Here is a 15,253-nt window from a genome sequence, read left to right as displayed (position 1 = left end):
CTGCCTCCGAAGCCCTGCTAGGAACTTACAAACGCCAACCCCCGATGGGGGAGAAAGGTGGGGCGCCATCACTGGTACCTCACAGCCACTGTGGTGTCCATGGCTGTGTGTGTTTCAATGGGACTGACTTTTTAAAAAAACTTATTTTTAGACAAGCTCAAATAACAATCTAGAAAAGCCAGACTCCAGAGAACAATGAGAAAATGTAGAGAAGCCAAATATAAAAATACTGGCACATGGAAAAAAATAAAATAAAATAAAAAAATCAATTCACTTCCACAGATTACAAGTGGAAATTCCCAGAGGGACGAGTAGATTTTGGAAGAGAAAAAGAGATTATATTTTATGGGAAGAGATACAATAACCATTCTCTTCCCATAAAACAAGTGATGGAAGATTGTCTCTGCTTCATAGGTATACACTGCACATTTTCAGGATAATACTAACAGGAAATCAATAGGATCTTTTATATGTGAAAAGGCATTATCTCTCTGGACTCCCAGCACGGCTAATCGGGCTACAGAAGATCTTCACGAAAATTTGCCACTGGCCATTAATCTTGGTCCTGGGGCAGTAAGTAGCCTGCAAATCTAGATCTTTGTTTATTTTTAAATTATCCTTATTATTTATTTATTTCTTTATGGGGGAGATAATCACGTTCAAAGCGTCACTCTCCATTACAGCCACAGAGCCTCCAGATGATACTTCGTGACAAGTGTCTCCACAGCAGACCAGATGCTCTTGGAGAGCCCCCTCCTGCCCACAGCCACGCTGGGTGATGGCCATGTCATTAGCCACCAGAAGCTTTATCTGGGCATAATTTGACAGCTATGACAGGCTCAGCAGGATTTATGGGATCTCCTGGTTTTTGCCTTTATTGATCTGAAATAGAACCAAAGTTAATATTAGCAAAAAACACATTGTGCTGGGGTCATTTACCCATGAAAGGCTTTGGTGACTGGCGGCTTTGAACATTTATTATACCAGTGTTCTTGGCCAACTCCAGGTCCTGAGTCTCATGATGGCCAACAGACTAAATATTCTGGTCTCACCTCCCACAGGAGGATCTAACCACTATCCTTGTAAAACCCTTCCCTTTTCCAAGAAACCTTAATCATCGCAGGGTAGAGAGCCCATTAGTATCAAGTTTAGATTTAGCCCTGACTCTGCCCTGGCTTTAGTTTGCCCTAAGTACCAAAATCTGAGTGGCTTAAAGCAACAGGAATCTCAGTGGGGACAGTGACTCACACCTGTAACCCCAGCACTTAGGGAGGCCAAGGCAGGAGGATCATTTGAGGCTAGGAGTTTGAGTCTGGGCAACATAGTGAAACCCCCATCTCCAAGAAAAACACAAAAAAATTTTTAAAAACAATAAAAATTACAGGCATAGTGGTCCCTGCTACTTGGGAGGCTGAGGTGGGAGCATTGCTTGAGCCCAGGATGTCGAGGCTACAGTGAGCCAGGGTCATGCCACTCTACTCCAGCCTGGGTGACAGAGACTGTCATATATATTCTCTCATCATAGTTCTAGAGGCTTGAAATCTAAACCCAGGCATCCCCAAGACCACGCTTTCCCTGGCGGCTCTAAGGGAGGATCCTTTCTTGTCTCTGTGGCTTGAAGAGGTTGCCTTGACATCCTTCGACTTGCAGACACCTCATCATGCCCCTAAGGTGGGAGTCTCCTTCCTGCATCTTCACACCATTTTCCCTCTGTGTGCATCTGTATTCAAACTTCCCTTTTAAAAGGACACCAGTCACAGTGGATTAGGACCCCACCCCAATGACTTATTTTTTTTTTTTCGAGACGAAGTTTCACTCTTGTCGCCCAGGCTGGAGTGCAGTGGTGCGATCTCGGCTCACTGCAACCTCCACCTCCCAGGTTTAAGTGATTCTCCTGCCTCAGCCTCCTGAGTAGCTGGGACTGCAGGCGTGAGCCACTGTGCCCAGCCTACTGATTTCATTTTAATCAAATTACTTCAAAGGCTCTATCTCCAAATACAGACACATTCTGAGGTCCTGGGGATAGGACTTGCCTTCAACATATGAATTGGGGAGACCCAATTCAATCCATAACAGCCCCTCAAAAGACTTCCCTCTTATTAAATGCAGACTAGATCATTCCTAATATGATCGGGATAGACCAGGGTTCTCAACCTTGAGACAGTTGACATCTGTCCAGATAATTTTTTGTTAGGGGAAGCTGTCCTGGGCATGACATAGGGTATGTATATATTTACTTATTTATTAATTTTTGAGAAGGAGTTTTGCTCCTGTCGCCCAGGATGGAGTCCAATGGCGTGATCTCGGCTCACTGCAACCTCCACCTCCCAGGTTCAAGCGATACTCCAGCCTCAGCCTCTGGAGTACCTGGGATTATGGGTGTTCACCACCACGCCTGGCTAATTTTGGTATTTTTAGTAGAGACAGGGTTTCACCATGTTCGCCAGGCTGGTCTCGAACTTCTGACCTCAGGTGATCCGCCTACCATGTCCTCTCAAAGTGCTGGGATTACAGGCGTGAGCCACCATGCCTGGCCTGACATAGGGTATTTATTAATAGCAGGATCTCAGGCCTCTACCCACTAGATGCCAGTAGCACCTGTCCCCTCCCTTGTGAGAACCAAAAATGTCCCCATTTATTGCCAAACCTCCCCTGCAAGGGGAAGAGCACCCCCAGTTGAGAGCCACTGAATTAAGTGAAATATAGGTCAAACTTAGAGAAGCATTGCAAGGGGGCTGGACGCCAGTGAGGAGGTCAGGGCGCTCACACATCAGCCAGAGAATCTTCCCTAAAAGCAACGGATCCTAAGCAACCCCCTAACCATCCAAATTCCTTCACGAATTTCACAAGTAGTTATCGTGTGCCAAGAGTATGTTGCGCTGATCTGGGCACTGGAGGAAAAAAGAGAACAAGACATTTTGTTTATTTATATTTATTTATTTATTTATTTTTATTGTTTTGAGATGGAGTCTCACACTGTCGCCCAGGCTGGAATGCAGTGGCACGATCTTGACTTACTGCAACCTCTGCCTCCCAATTTCAAGCAATTCTCCTGCCTCAGCCTCCCAAGTAGCTGTGATTACAGGCATGAACCACCATACCCAGCTAATTTTTGTATTTTTAGTAGAGACACGGTTTCGCCACGTTGGCCAGCCTGGTCTCAAATTCCTAAGCTCAAGCAATCTGCCCACCTCGGCCTCCCAAAGTGCTGGGATTACAGGCATTAGCCACCATGCCCAGCCTGGGATGCTGAAATTTTTCAGGGCAGGAGATTCACTTGAACCCGAGAGGCGGAGGTTGCAGTGAGGTGAGACAGTGCCATTGCACTCCAGCCTGGGCGACAGAGCATGGCTCTGTCTATAAATAAATAAATAAATAGCTAGGCATGGTGGCTGGTGTCGTCCCAGCTACTTAGAAGGCTGAGGCAGGAAAATCAATTCTACCCAGGAGGCGGAGGGTGCAGTGAGCTGAGATCGCACCACTGCACTCCAGCCTGAGCAACAGAGCAAGACTCCATCTCAAAAAAATGAAATAAAATAAAGATAGGGTTACCAGATGTCTGTCTTCTCCAGGGACAGACCAGATTCTCACTGTGAAAAAGAGTTCTAGTCTGGGTGATAATATGGCCACCCCACTTACTCGGAAATAAGAACTCCCAGGTAGCGTCTCTTGTAAAGGTGCAGCGTGTCAGGGACTCAGAACCTCCCCGTGGGCTCCTCTACTGGGGGCGCATCTCAGTTACCTGGATGCAGTTCAAGGATGGGTGAAGGCCTGTTTTTGCCAATGACTAAACAACCTTGGAGAAGTCTGTGCACGTCGGTCGCGATGTCCTTGGTTCTGGCAGGAAGCAGGTGTACGCTCTGGTCGTGAAGGCAACTGCATCGCCTTGGGTCTCCTTTCCTCCTCGACTCACTGGTTCTGATGCACTAAACAAATGATATGCCTAGATTGCTATTCTTTGGCTGTGATATCTCCTGCTAGAATTTCCATCTCTCCCACAGCCTACCCTGTGGGACCATCTGCTTCTTTACAGCAAATCTCACCTCACCTGTTGACATTTACATGCACATGCCAAAACTAAGAGAAAGCCTGAAGAGTGTGGTACATGAGGAGGGGGGTGTTCCTGGGTCGCCCCACGCCTCATTAGTCAGGCAGGCTGGAATGTGGTTGAAAATCAGGGAGTTATGGATACACATTCCAAAGTCCCCAGGGACATGTTCAGAAGGAACGGAACTCCACGACAGGCAAAAACAACAGCCCTTGTTTAATTCTGAAGTTTACATGCATGTTGGCACCATTCTATCCCAACCTTTTGTTTCCATGGAAACCATTTATGATACCACAAAAAGAGGATTCTGACCAAAGTGAGGAAGGAATAGCAGCAATGGAAACTAGCTTTCAAACGAGCTTCAGGTAGAGGGGAGGACGGCGGCAGGGGTGGAAAAGGTCCCTGATATGGTTTGGATTTGTGGCACCACCCAGTCTCATGTCAAATTATAATCCCCAATGTTGGAAGACGGGCCTGGTGGGAGGTGATTGGATCATGGGGGAAACTTCCCTCTTGCTGTCCAGGTGATAATGAGTGAGTTCTCGTGAGAGCTCATTGTTTAATGTGTGTAGCACCTTCCTCTTTGCTCTCTCTTCCTCCTGCTCCAGCCATGTGGGACATGTCTGCCTCCCCTTCGCCTTCCGCCATGATTGTAAGTTTCCTGAGGCTTCCCCAACCATGCTTCCTGTACGGCCTGTGGAACCACCCGTGAGCCAATTTAACTCTTTTCTTTATAAATGGCCCAGTCTCAGGTAGTTCTTTACAGCAATGCAAGAACAGACTAATGCAAAGCCAGGCCCAGAGCCATTGTTAGGGAGAATGACTCTCTCAGGATTCCCTAGGATGAACGCTTGCGGCCCAAGCACAGCCCGCTCAACCCAGGGTTGATGCTGATGATCTGGCTGACTGAGTAACCCTTCCAAAAACTGCTTTACCCTTAGGTTTTCCTTTCTTTTCTCAAGAAAAAAAGTGTTGTTCAGGCAAGGGGAAAGCACTCTCCTCTGCTTCAACCCAAGCATGGAGAGGCGTGGGGTAGAGGAGCAGAAATCACCCAGAGTATTAGTTTTCTGAGCATGCTGTAACAAACTTGCCAGTTTAAAACAACAGAAATTTATTTTCTTCCAGCTCTGGAGGTCAGAAGTCCAAAATCTGGGTGCCAGCAGATCCAGGCTCCCTTTGAAGACCCTAGGACAAACTCCTTTTCTGCTTCTTCCAGTATCAGCGATTTGTTGGCCTGTGGCTTCTTCACCCCAATCTCCGCCTCTGTCTTCTCACGGCCCACTCCCCTGTGTCTGTGTCTCAAATCTCCCTCTACCTTTTTCTAATAAGGACACCTGTCAGTGGCTCTAGAGTCCATCCTAAATCCAAGATGATCTCAAGATCCTTCATTACATCTGCAAAGACCTTTCTCCAAATAAGGTCACTTTCACATGTTCTGGGGGTTAGGACTTGGACACCACTTTTGGGAGCCAGGATTCAACCCGCTATACCCATAGAACAGGAGACTTCGCCCTGGCAGCTGTAAAAATTCACATTTCACTTTGCGATGCCGAGGCGGGAGAATCAGGAGATCGAGAGCATCCTGGCTAAAGATGGTGAAACCCCATCTCTACTAAAAATCCAAAAAAAAAAATTAGCCAAGCATGATGGCACGTGCCTGTAGTCCCAGCTACTCGGGAGGCTGAGACAGGAGAATCGTTTGAATCTGGGAGGGAGGCAGAGACTGCAGTGAGCCGAGATCGTGCCACAACACTCCAGCCTGGGCAACAGAGCGAGACTCTGAGACTCCGTCTCAAAAAAAAAAAAAAAATTCACATTCTGAGCACCAAATGGAAAACCCTGTAGGTCTTGAAGCTTTGGCCAATTTCAAAAAATTGTTTGAGCAATTCCTACCACTCCAAGACCTGGGCATGGCAGGGAATCTGGGGCGTTGCCATGGTGATTCTAAACCTTGAAACTTTTGTCTTTCATATTGTTTGCAAGGAACTAGTTACTCAAACCTCATATGAAATGCAGGAATCCAACAGATAGGCTGTTTCTGGAGTAAGCTCATTGCTTGGAGTGAGAACTCCCCTCCGCCTTCATTGAAGAAACAGCATCTATGTCATTCTCAGGATTCTCCCCAATGACCACCACACTAGGCTCAGCAACAACCCTAAACTTTCGATATAATCAGACATATTTGAGAGTGAGGAGGACAGAAGAGGTAGAAGAAAAATGCTTCAATACCACCCTCTACCACCCCTATTCAGAAGAAATTTTGAAAATGCTTGAAGGAGGTCAGGCACAGTGGCTCATGCCTATAATCCCAGCACTTTGAAAGGCCAAGGCGGGTGGATCACCTGAGGTCAGGAATTCAAAACCAGCCTGGCCAGCGTGGAGAAACCCCATCTCTATTAAAAATACAAAAATTATCTGGGTGTTGTGGTGTGTGCCTGTAATCCCAGCCACACAGGAGGCTGAGGCAGGAGAACTGCTTGAACTTGGGAGGTGGAGTTTGCAGTGGGCTGAGATTGTGCCACGTTGCACTCCAGTCTGGGCCACTCTAGAGTGAGACCCTATCTCAAACAAAATAAAAATAAATTTAAAAAGACAAAGAAAATGCTTGAGCCTGGGTGTGGTGGCTCACACCCGTAATCCCAGCACCGTGGGAGGCCCAAGGTAGGAGAAGATCACTTGAGGCCAGGAGTTCAAGACCAGCTGCAGCAACCTTGTGAGACCCCATCTTTATTCAAAAATTAAATTAAAAATTTAAAAAGAAAACTCTTGACTCTACTAAGATACTGTTGGTAACATGGACAGCCTCTGCATGAACAGCGTATTGTGATTAACATGACTTTGTCACACACATCTCTTACAAGCTGCAGAGGGCCAGGTGGTGGGTGAAAGCGTGTTTCTCCAGGAAACAATGAACTTGGAGAAGCCGTGGCTTTCGTGGAATCTTCCTGGAAGTGTCACTCAGGTAAGCCTGTGAAAGGGAAGATTTGGGTAAGTTCATCAGAGTTTCAGTCTGGACAGGATTTTGGCTGAAGATTCTCTTGGTAATTTCCTTTTTCGTGAAGTAAAAACCTGAGTGACTTTGCTCATGTTAATCCATCCATCACCTTCTAGATTCAGCATCCCGCTTCCAGCAGCGTGCTGTGGCCTCATGTAGCATGCTGAGGCCTGAGCACACGGTCTGACTTTGCAGCTGTGGCTCTGAGCCCCTGAGTACCTACCGAAAATGAGGATGCAGGGAAAAACCCTCTCCTTGATGGTGTCCCACATGGCAGAAACAGGTTTTGCTCCTAGAATATTTTCAGGCCAAGGATCAGCTTCACAATGGAAAACAGGGAGTAGGCCGGGCACGGTGGCTCATGCCTGTAATCCCAGCACTTCGGGAGGCCAAGGCAGTCAGGTTGCTTGAGCCCAGGAGTTTGAGACCAGCCTGGCCAACATAGCAAGACCCTGTCTCTACACAAAATACAAAAATTAGCCAGGTGTGGAGGCATGTGCCTGTAGTCCCAGCTGCTCAGGAGGCTGAGATGGGAAGATTGCTTGAGCCCAGGAGGTAGAGGTAGCAGTAGCCAAGATCACAACATTACATTCCAGCCTGACAGAGTGACAGAGTGAGACCCTTTTTCAAAAAAAAAATAATAATACAAAAAGATGGCCAAGCATGGTGGCTCATGCCTGTAATCCCAGCACTTTGGGAAGCCAAGGCAGGTGGATCACCAGGTCAAGAGTTCAAGACCAGCCTGGTCAAGATGGTGAAACCCCATCTCTACTAAAAACACAAAAACTAGCTGGGTGTGGTGGTGGGCAACTGTAATCCCAGCTACTTGGGAGGCTGAGGCAGGGAATTGCTTGAACCTGGGAGGCGGAGGTTGCAGTGAGCCAAGATCATGCCACTGCACTCCAGTCTGGGCGACAGAGCAAGACTCTGTCTCAAAAAAAAAAAAAAGAAGATAAACCAGGTCTGGGAAAAGAGATCTAAGGCTGTATGTCCGCTTATTGTGAGCCTTCTGGAAGGAGATCATGCACTTTTGAAAAGAACCAGAGAGGCCAGGCACTGTGGCTCATGCCTGTAATCCCAAGGCTTTGGGAGGCTGAGGTGGGCGGATCACCTGAGGTCAGGAGTCCGAGACCAGCCTGGCTAACATGGTGAAACCCATTTCTACCAAAAAAAAGTACAAAAAATTAGCCAGGTGTGGTGGTGCATGCCTGTAATCCCAGCTACTCGGGAGGCAGTGGCAGGAGAATTGCTTGAACCCGGGAGGCAGAGGTTGCAGTGACCTGAGATTGCTCCATTGCACTTCAGCCTGGGCAACAAGAGCGAAACTCCGAGAAAAGAAAGAAAGGAAGGAAGGAAGAAGGGAAGGAGGGAGGGAGGGAGGGAGGGAAGAAAGGAAAGAAAGAAGGAAGGACCCAGAGAATCAAACACATCGTCCACAAAACAGCCCTGCCTCTGCACCAGCAGGTGATGGGAGCGCCATTTTCCCGAAACCTTCCCCCTTCCCTGTTTAAACCTTCAAGTTCAGTTTCTTTCCACACTTCTGTTCATTGGGACCACAAGTCTGCCCTCTGCTGGTTAAGGGACATGCAAGCATTACTACAACTGGGAAGGGGACCAGCGCTGTGGCCCCTTAACGGATGTTTTTCCCTGGGGGGACAGTAATGTAGGCAGTAATGTACTTCCCTCCTAACTCATGGAGACTTTATCTTAGAGTCAGAGCTGTGGAGTGACCGATAAAACATTCTCTGCCTTCGTGGGTCACAGATAGCATCTACACACCGCATATCCCAGGGAATTCTAAAATCAAGCTGGCGTTATCACACCTAGGGCTAAAAGTCCTCTGAAACATCATCATATAAATTAATCTAAAAGAGAAAACATAAATAAACCAAGTAAACATAAAAACAGTCATTGAAAGAGACAAACGTGAGACTGAATCCTGGTCTCTCTATTTACTAGCTCCGTGAGCTGGGACAAATACTCAACTTCTCTTTTTTTTGAAACAGGGTCTGACTCTGCTGCCTAGGCTGGAATGCGATGGCATGATCTCAGCTCACTGCAACCTCTGCCTCCTGGGCTCAAGGGATCCTCCCACCTCAGCCTCCTGAGCAGCTGGGACTACACCCAAGCGCCACCACACCCGGCTAAGTTTGTATTTTTGGTAGAGACAGGGTTTTGCCATGTTTCCCAAGCTGGTCTTGAACTCCTGGGCTTGAGCGATCTGTTCACCTCAGCCTCCCAAAGTGATGGAATTACAGGCATAAGCCACTTTGCCCTGTTATTCAACTTCTCTAAACCCCAGTTTCTCTAACTGTAAAATGAGGCTGTTCATAATTGCATCAGGTAATTGTTGAAAAGATTAAATGAGATCATTAATCAGGTAGCACAGGACAGTATCCAGCACGTTGGAAATATTCTTTAAATCAGAGGTGTCCAATCTTTTGGCTGCCCTGGACCATATTGAAGAATGGTCTTGGGCCACACATAAAATACACTAACACTAACAATAGCTGATGAGCTTCAGCTAAAAAGAAAAAAAATGCCAGGCATGATGACTCATGCCTGTAATCCCAGCACTTTGGGAGGCCAAAGCAGGCAGATCACCTGAGGTCAGGAGTTCCAGACCCATCTGGTCAACATGTTGCAACCCCCACCTCTCCTAAAAATACAAAAATTAGCCAGGCATGGTGGCACGGCCCTGTAGCACCAGCTATTTGGGAGGCTGAGGCAGGAGAATGGCTTGAACCCAGGAAGCAGAGATTGCAGTCCGCCAAGATAGCGCCACTGCACTCCAGCCTGGGCAACATAGTGAGACTCCGTCTCAAAAAAATAAATAAATAAAAATAAATAAATAAATAACAGCAAAGAAATTTCATAATGTTTAAAGAAAGTTTACAAATTTGTGTTGGGCCACATTCAAAGCCCTCCCGGGCTGCATGTGGCTGGAGGTCCAAAAGTTGGACAAGCTTGCTTTAAAACATTAGCTTAAATATTTTTCTTTTTCAATCATTTTATTCTAGAAGCTAGAAAACTTTGCTCAGAGTGCCACAGAGGAAAAGCCAGTGTTGAAGAAAAGAAGCATGTACTGAGGTCCTTGTGGTGTGCAGACAGCTTCGTCACCAGCGGTCCTCAACCCGGGGCAATTTTGTGCACCCAGGGGGTTTTGGCAAAGGCTGGACACGTGTTTTGGCTGCCACAACCGGGGAGTGGTGTTACTAGGATCTAATGAGTAGAAGCCAGGCATGCTACTAAATATCCTCCAATGCACAGGTCGGTCCCTACAGGGACTTATCCAGCCCAAAACGTCAGTAGTGCTGAGATTGGGAACCCTCTTCGGCCTCACAAGAAGCGTCTTCAGCTTTAACATTGAAGAACTGAGTTCCTGGTCAGCCACTGTGCACCATCAAAGCTGTGCTTCTCTAAAGTTGAAACCTCATTCAGAAATGCCAGCTATGAGCACTGCGAACAGGTGTAGCACTATGCAATGGTGACTCTACTGAGTTCCAGAACTTACTACCTCTTGCTAACCAGTAGCATTTCTGCTTACAGCTTGGCTTTCCAGATGACAATAGAAATAGTAACAGTCTCTGGATTCAAAAGTCACTTGAAGTCGGGGGGGTCAAGGCTCCATACACATATATATATACAAATATATATATATATATTTAATCATAATAAAATACACATAACATTAAACTCACCATCTTAACCATTTTTAAGTGTACAGTTCAGTAGCACTAAGTACACTCACATTGTTGTGAAATCAATATCCGGAACTCTCATCTTGCAAAACTGAAACCCTATACCCATAAACAAAAATGCCTCCATTTTCCACCCTCAAGGACTCTCAATATTTTTGCAAAATAAAATACTCACAGAAAAACAAATTGAAACACAACAAAACACAAACCAACCAACAAAAACCCGGACGTTTTTTGTTTTTGTTTTTTTGAGACAGAGTCTTGCTTTGTCACCAGGCTGGAGTGCAATGATGCCACCCTAGCCCACGGTCCCCTCAACCTCCCAGACTCAAGCGATCCTCTCACTTCACCCTCCCAAGTAGCTGAGACTACAGGCATGTGCCACCACACCTGGCTAATTTTTAAACATTTTTTGTAGAGATGGGGGTCTCACTATGTTACTCAGGCTGATCTCGAACTTCTGGGTTCAAGCTTCCCAAGTAATTGGGATTACAGGAGCCTGCTACAACTCCTGGCTAATTTTTGTACTTTTAGTGGAAGTGAGGTTTCACTATGTTGGCCAGGCTGGTCTCGAACACCTGACCTCAGGTATTCCACCTGTCTCAGCCTCCCAAAGTGCTGGGACTATAGGTGTGAGCCACCACGTCCAGCCAACTACTCTTGCAAGTTGGAGCCAATGTTAAGTAGTAGAAGACTTTCTTGAACGCAAGCACGGTGACACCATGACAGTAGTTCTGACAACCAAGATGGTAACGTGACTAACCAGCAGGGAGAGCCTGAATGTGGTGGACAAAGGGAGGATTCACATTACAGATGGGATGAAGTTTATAGTGAGACATTCATCATGCTGCGCAGAATGGTGCACAGCTTAAAACTTACGGATTATTTCTAGAATTGCCCATTTAATATTTTATTTTTTCTTTTCTTTCTTCCTCCCCCCCCTTTAAGACAAGGTCTTTCTCTGTCACCCAGGCTGGAGTGCAGTGGTACCCTCAAAGCTCACTACAGCCTCCATCTCCTGGGCTTAAGGCATCCTCCCACCTCAGCCTCCCGAGCAGCTGAGACTATAGGCACACACCACCACACCTGGCTAATTTTTGTCTTTTTTGCAGAGATGAGGTTTGCCATGTTGCCAAAGCTGGTCTTGAACTCCTGGACTCAAGGGATCCACTTACCTCAACCTTCCAAAGTGCTAGAATTACAGGCATGAACCACCATGTCTGGCCCATTTAATGTTTTCAAACTGCAGTTGATCTTGGGTAACTGAAATCTCAGCGGGTGAAACTGTGGATGACGGGGAAACTATGTACATTAAATACACGCCCAAAATACTGATCATATGCTAGGCACACAATGCTGTTGGAAACATAAATATTTCAACCACTTTTCTCAAGGCGTTTATAGTCTCATGAGAAATTTCTTTCTTTCTTTGTTGTTTTTGTTTTTGTTTTTTTGAGACAAGGTCTCACTTTGTCACCCAGGCTGGGGTGCAGTGGCGCAACCTCAGCTCACTGCAACCTCTGCCTCCTGGGTTCAAGCGATTCTTCTGCCTCAGCCTCCCAAGTAGCTCGGATTACAAGTGCCCACCACCATGCCTGGGTAATTTTTGTATTTTTAGTAGAGACGGGGTTTTGCCATGTTAGCCAGGCTGGTCATGAACTCCTGATCTCAGGTGATCCACCCACCTCAGTCTCCCCAAGTGCTGGGATTACAGGTGTGAGCCACCATGCCCAGCCCGGAAATAAATTTCTAAATGATGGAAATTTGGAAATGAAATGTAAGTTGCACAAATGGACAAATGGTATAATATTATGTTGCACAAAGGGACTTTGACTATGCCTGATGAAAACACATGCTAGAGCTTACATTTGTTCCCTCCAGAAATCTCACTAAAATAAGAAAAAAGTTAAACGTTTATAAATGTTTATGGACAAAAGGAATGGAAAAGAACATAATATCAGAAAAAAGACATCGCCAGGTGTGTGGCTCATGCCTGTAATCCAAGCACATTGGAGGCCAAGGCAGGCGGCTCACCTGAGGTCGGGAGTTCAAGACCAGCCTGACCAACATGGTGATACCCCATCTTTTATAAATAAAATAAAATAAAATAAAATAAAAGAGACATCAACGAAATATTGGGAGATGTAAAATGGAGGGGCCCATGCCACCTGGAAAGTAAGCTGGTTTGTGCTGCAAGACCCAGGAGTGGTCAGGAATCAGAGGCCGAGCAGTGGTGTTGTTAGTTCTTTATAAAGAATAGGTAAGAACCCCAGATCTCCTTTCCCAATCCACCCAGCCGAGCAACTACACCACCTCCACCACTACAGGAAGTTAACTCCAAAGGAAGACTTTGGAGTCTCAGTATCAGAACACAGCTAGACACCAGATATTGTTCCGAATAATGGGAATTTTGTGAATATTTGGGTACTGAGATGCTATTCCCAGATCCTTCCCCTGCAGGGCTTTTACCTTACCCAAGCAGGAGAAAATAGGACTCCTCTCTGGGAAATCTGATCTACCCAAAGGAGAAAAATCTACAGATCTAACATCTGCGGGACCTGACCTAATGATTCTCCATGACGCTCACCAAAAGAATAGCTTTGAACATGCACATGGAGCTCCCATGAATAGGCAGCTAAAGACTACTAGAGCTTTAGGAAGTCTACCTACAAAAAACAAAAACAAAACATGGCCAGGTGCAGAGGCTCATGTCTATAATCGCAGCACATTGGGAGGCCGAGGCAGGCGGATCACCAGAGGTCAGGAGTTCAAGAAAGTTCACTGAGCACACAGCACAATAAATTCTAACAGGCCTGAACATGCCAGGCATGGTGGCTCACACCTGTAATCCCAGCATTTTGGGAGGCCAAGGCCGGCAGATCACCTGAGGTCAGGAGTTCAAGACCGGCCTAGCCAATGTGGTGAAAACTTGTCTCTACTAAAAATACAAAAATTAGCTGGGTGTGGTAGCAGATGCCTGTAATCCTAGCTACTCAGGAGGCGGAGGCAGAAGAATCACTTGAACCCAGGAGGTAGAGGTTGCAGTGAGCTGAGATCACGTCACTCACTGTACTCCAGCCTTTTTAGGCAGAGTGAGACTCTGCCAAAACAAACAAACAAACAAACAAAAAATTGCCCATACAAAGTACATCACATGGAATTTCAGAACACCAAGAATAAAAGCAATGCTTCCAAAGAAAAAAATACAGTTACAAAGGATAGGACAGAATTACTCTTAGTGCTAACAATACTGGAAAATTGAAGATGGTATAATAATGCCTTCAAAAGTCTGTGTAAAAAATTTTTGCAATCTAGACTTTTATACCCAACCAAACAATCTACTTATCAAACTATCAAATATACAGGTAAAATAAAAATATCCAAGTTCTCAAAAAACTGGGAACATTTGGCCCATCAAAACAATGGAATAAAACAAACAAACAAAAAAGACTGGCAACAGAATGAGACTCTGTCAAACAAACAAACAAAAAAAAAAGAATAAGAAACAACGGCATTCAGGAAACAGGGATACCAATACTGGAGAGAGAAAAAGGGTTATCCTACAGTGATGGTATAAAGAAGATACAGGATTGGAGCAGGCCATATGATTCCATATATAAAATTCTAGAAAATGGGGGCCAGGCTCACGCCTGTAATCCCAGCACTTTGGGAGGCTGACGCGGGTGGATCATGAGGTCAAGAGATCGAGACCATCCTGATCAATATGGTGAAACCCCGTCTCTACTAAAAATACAAAAAATTAGCTGGACATGGTGGCACGTGCCTATAATCCCAGCTACTCAGGAGGCTGGGGCAGGAGGATTGCCTGAACCCAGGAGGCGGAGGTTGCGGTGAGCCGAGATCGTGCCATTGCACTCCAGCCTGGGTAACAAGAGCGAAATTCCGTCTCAAAAAAAAAAAAAAATTCTAGAAAATGAAAGCTAATCTATAATTATAGATAGTGGATGAGCAGTTGCCTGGATATGGGAGTGAAGGGAGGAATAGATTATAAGAGAGCATGAGAAAAGTTTTGAGTGTGCTGGAAATGTTCATTATTTTAATTATATTAATGTGTCAAAACTCATAAAATTGTTCACTTTAAATATATGCATTTTATTGCACCTTAAATCAGAATCAAGTTGTCAGAATCAAAATGGAATCATTAATGTTAAAAAAAAAAATTTTTTTAAAAGACCAACCCTGATAGATAGTCAGGGAAGGTCCTGAAGAGAGGGTTCTCATGCTTGTATGCCTCATAAAAAACTATCACAAATGCTGCAAAAAAAAAAAAACAACCTAGTGCAACGGCCATCCCAACCTTACACGAAACATGCTTCTGCAAGGAAATCAGCTCGGCAATTGCCTGTCCAAACTCAGACTGGGGACACCCCTGTTACTGATCTTTGTAGCAAGGATAATTATTTCGAAATCATTATAATTATTTCGAAATAATTATGTAATCTCTCTCTCTCTCTCTCTCTCTCTCTCTCTCTCTCTCTCTCTCTCTCT

At 45.6% G+C, this 15,253-nt stretch overlaps 1 long non-coding RNA gene across 1 annotated transcript; it reads right to left on the bottom strand.

Annotated features, from left to right (window-relative positions):
• Positions 1-578: 578 nt before the first annotated feature.
• Positions 579-4,153, bottom strand: LOC108282437. The gene is made up of 2 exons (XR_001816408.2): positions 4,049-4,153; positions 579-882 (listed from the first exon to the last, which is right to left on the bottom strand). It is a non-coding gene; the product is annotated as an uncharacterized LOC108282437 (long non-coding RNA).
• Positions 4,154-15,253: the final 11,100 nt, after the last annotated feature.

The sequence above is a fragment of the Cebus imitator genome, unplaced genomic scaffold, assembly GCF_001604975.1.
Source record: "Cebus imitator isolate Cc_AM_T3 unplaced genomic scaffold, Cebus_imitator-1.0 Scaffold240, whole genome shotgun sequence".
NCBI classification, from domain to species: domain Eukaryota; kingdom Metazoa; phylum Chordata; class Mammalia; order Primates; family Cebidae; genus Cebus; species Cebus imitator.
This window is presented reverse-complemented; position numbering and strand designations above follow the sequence as displayed.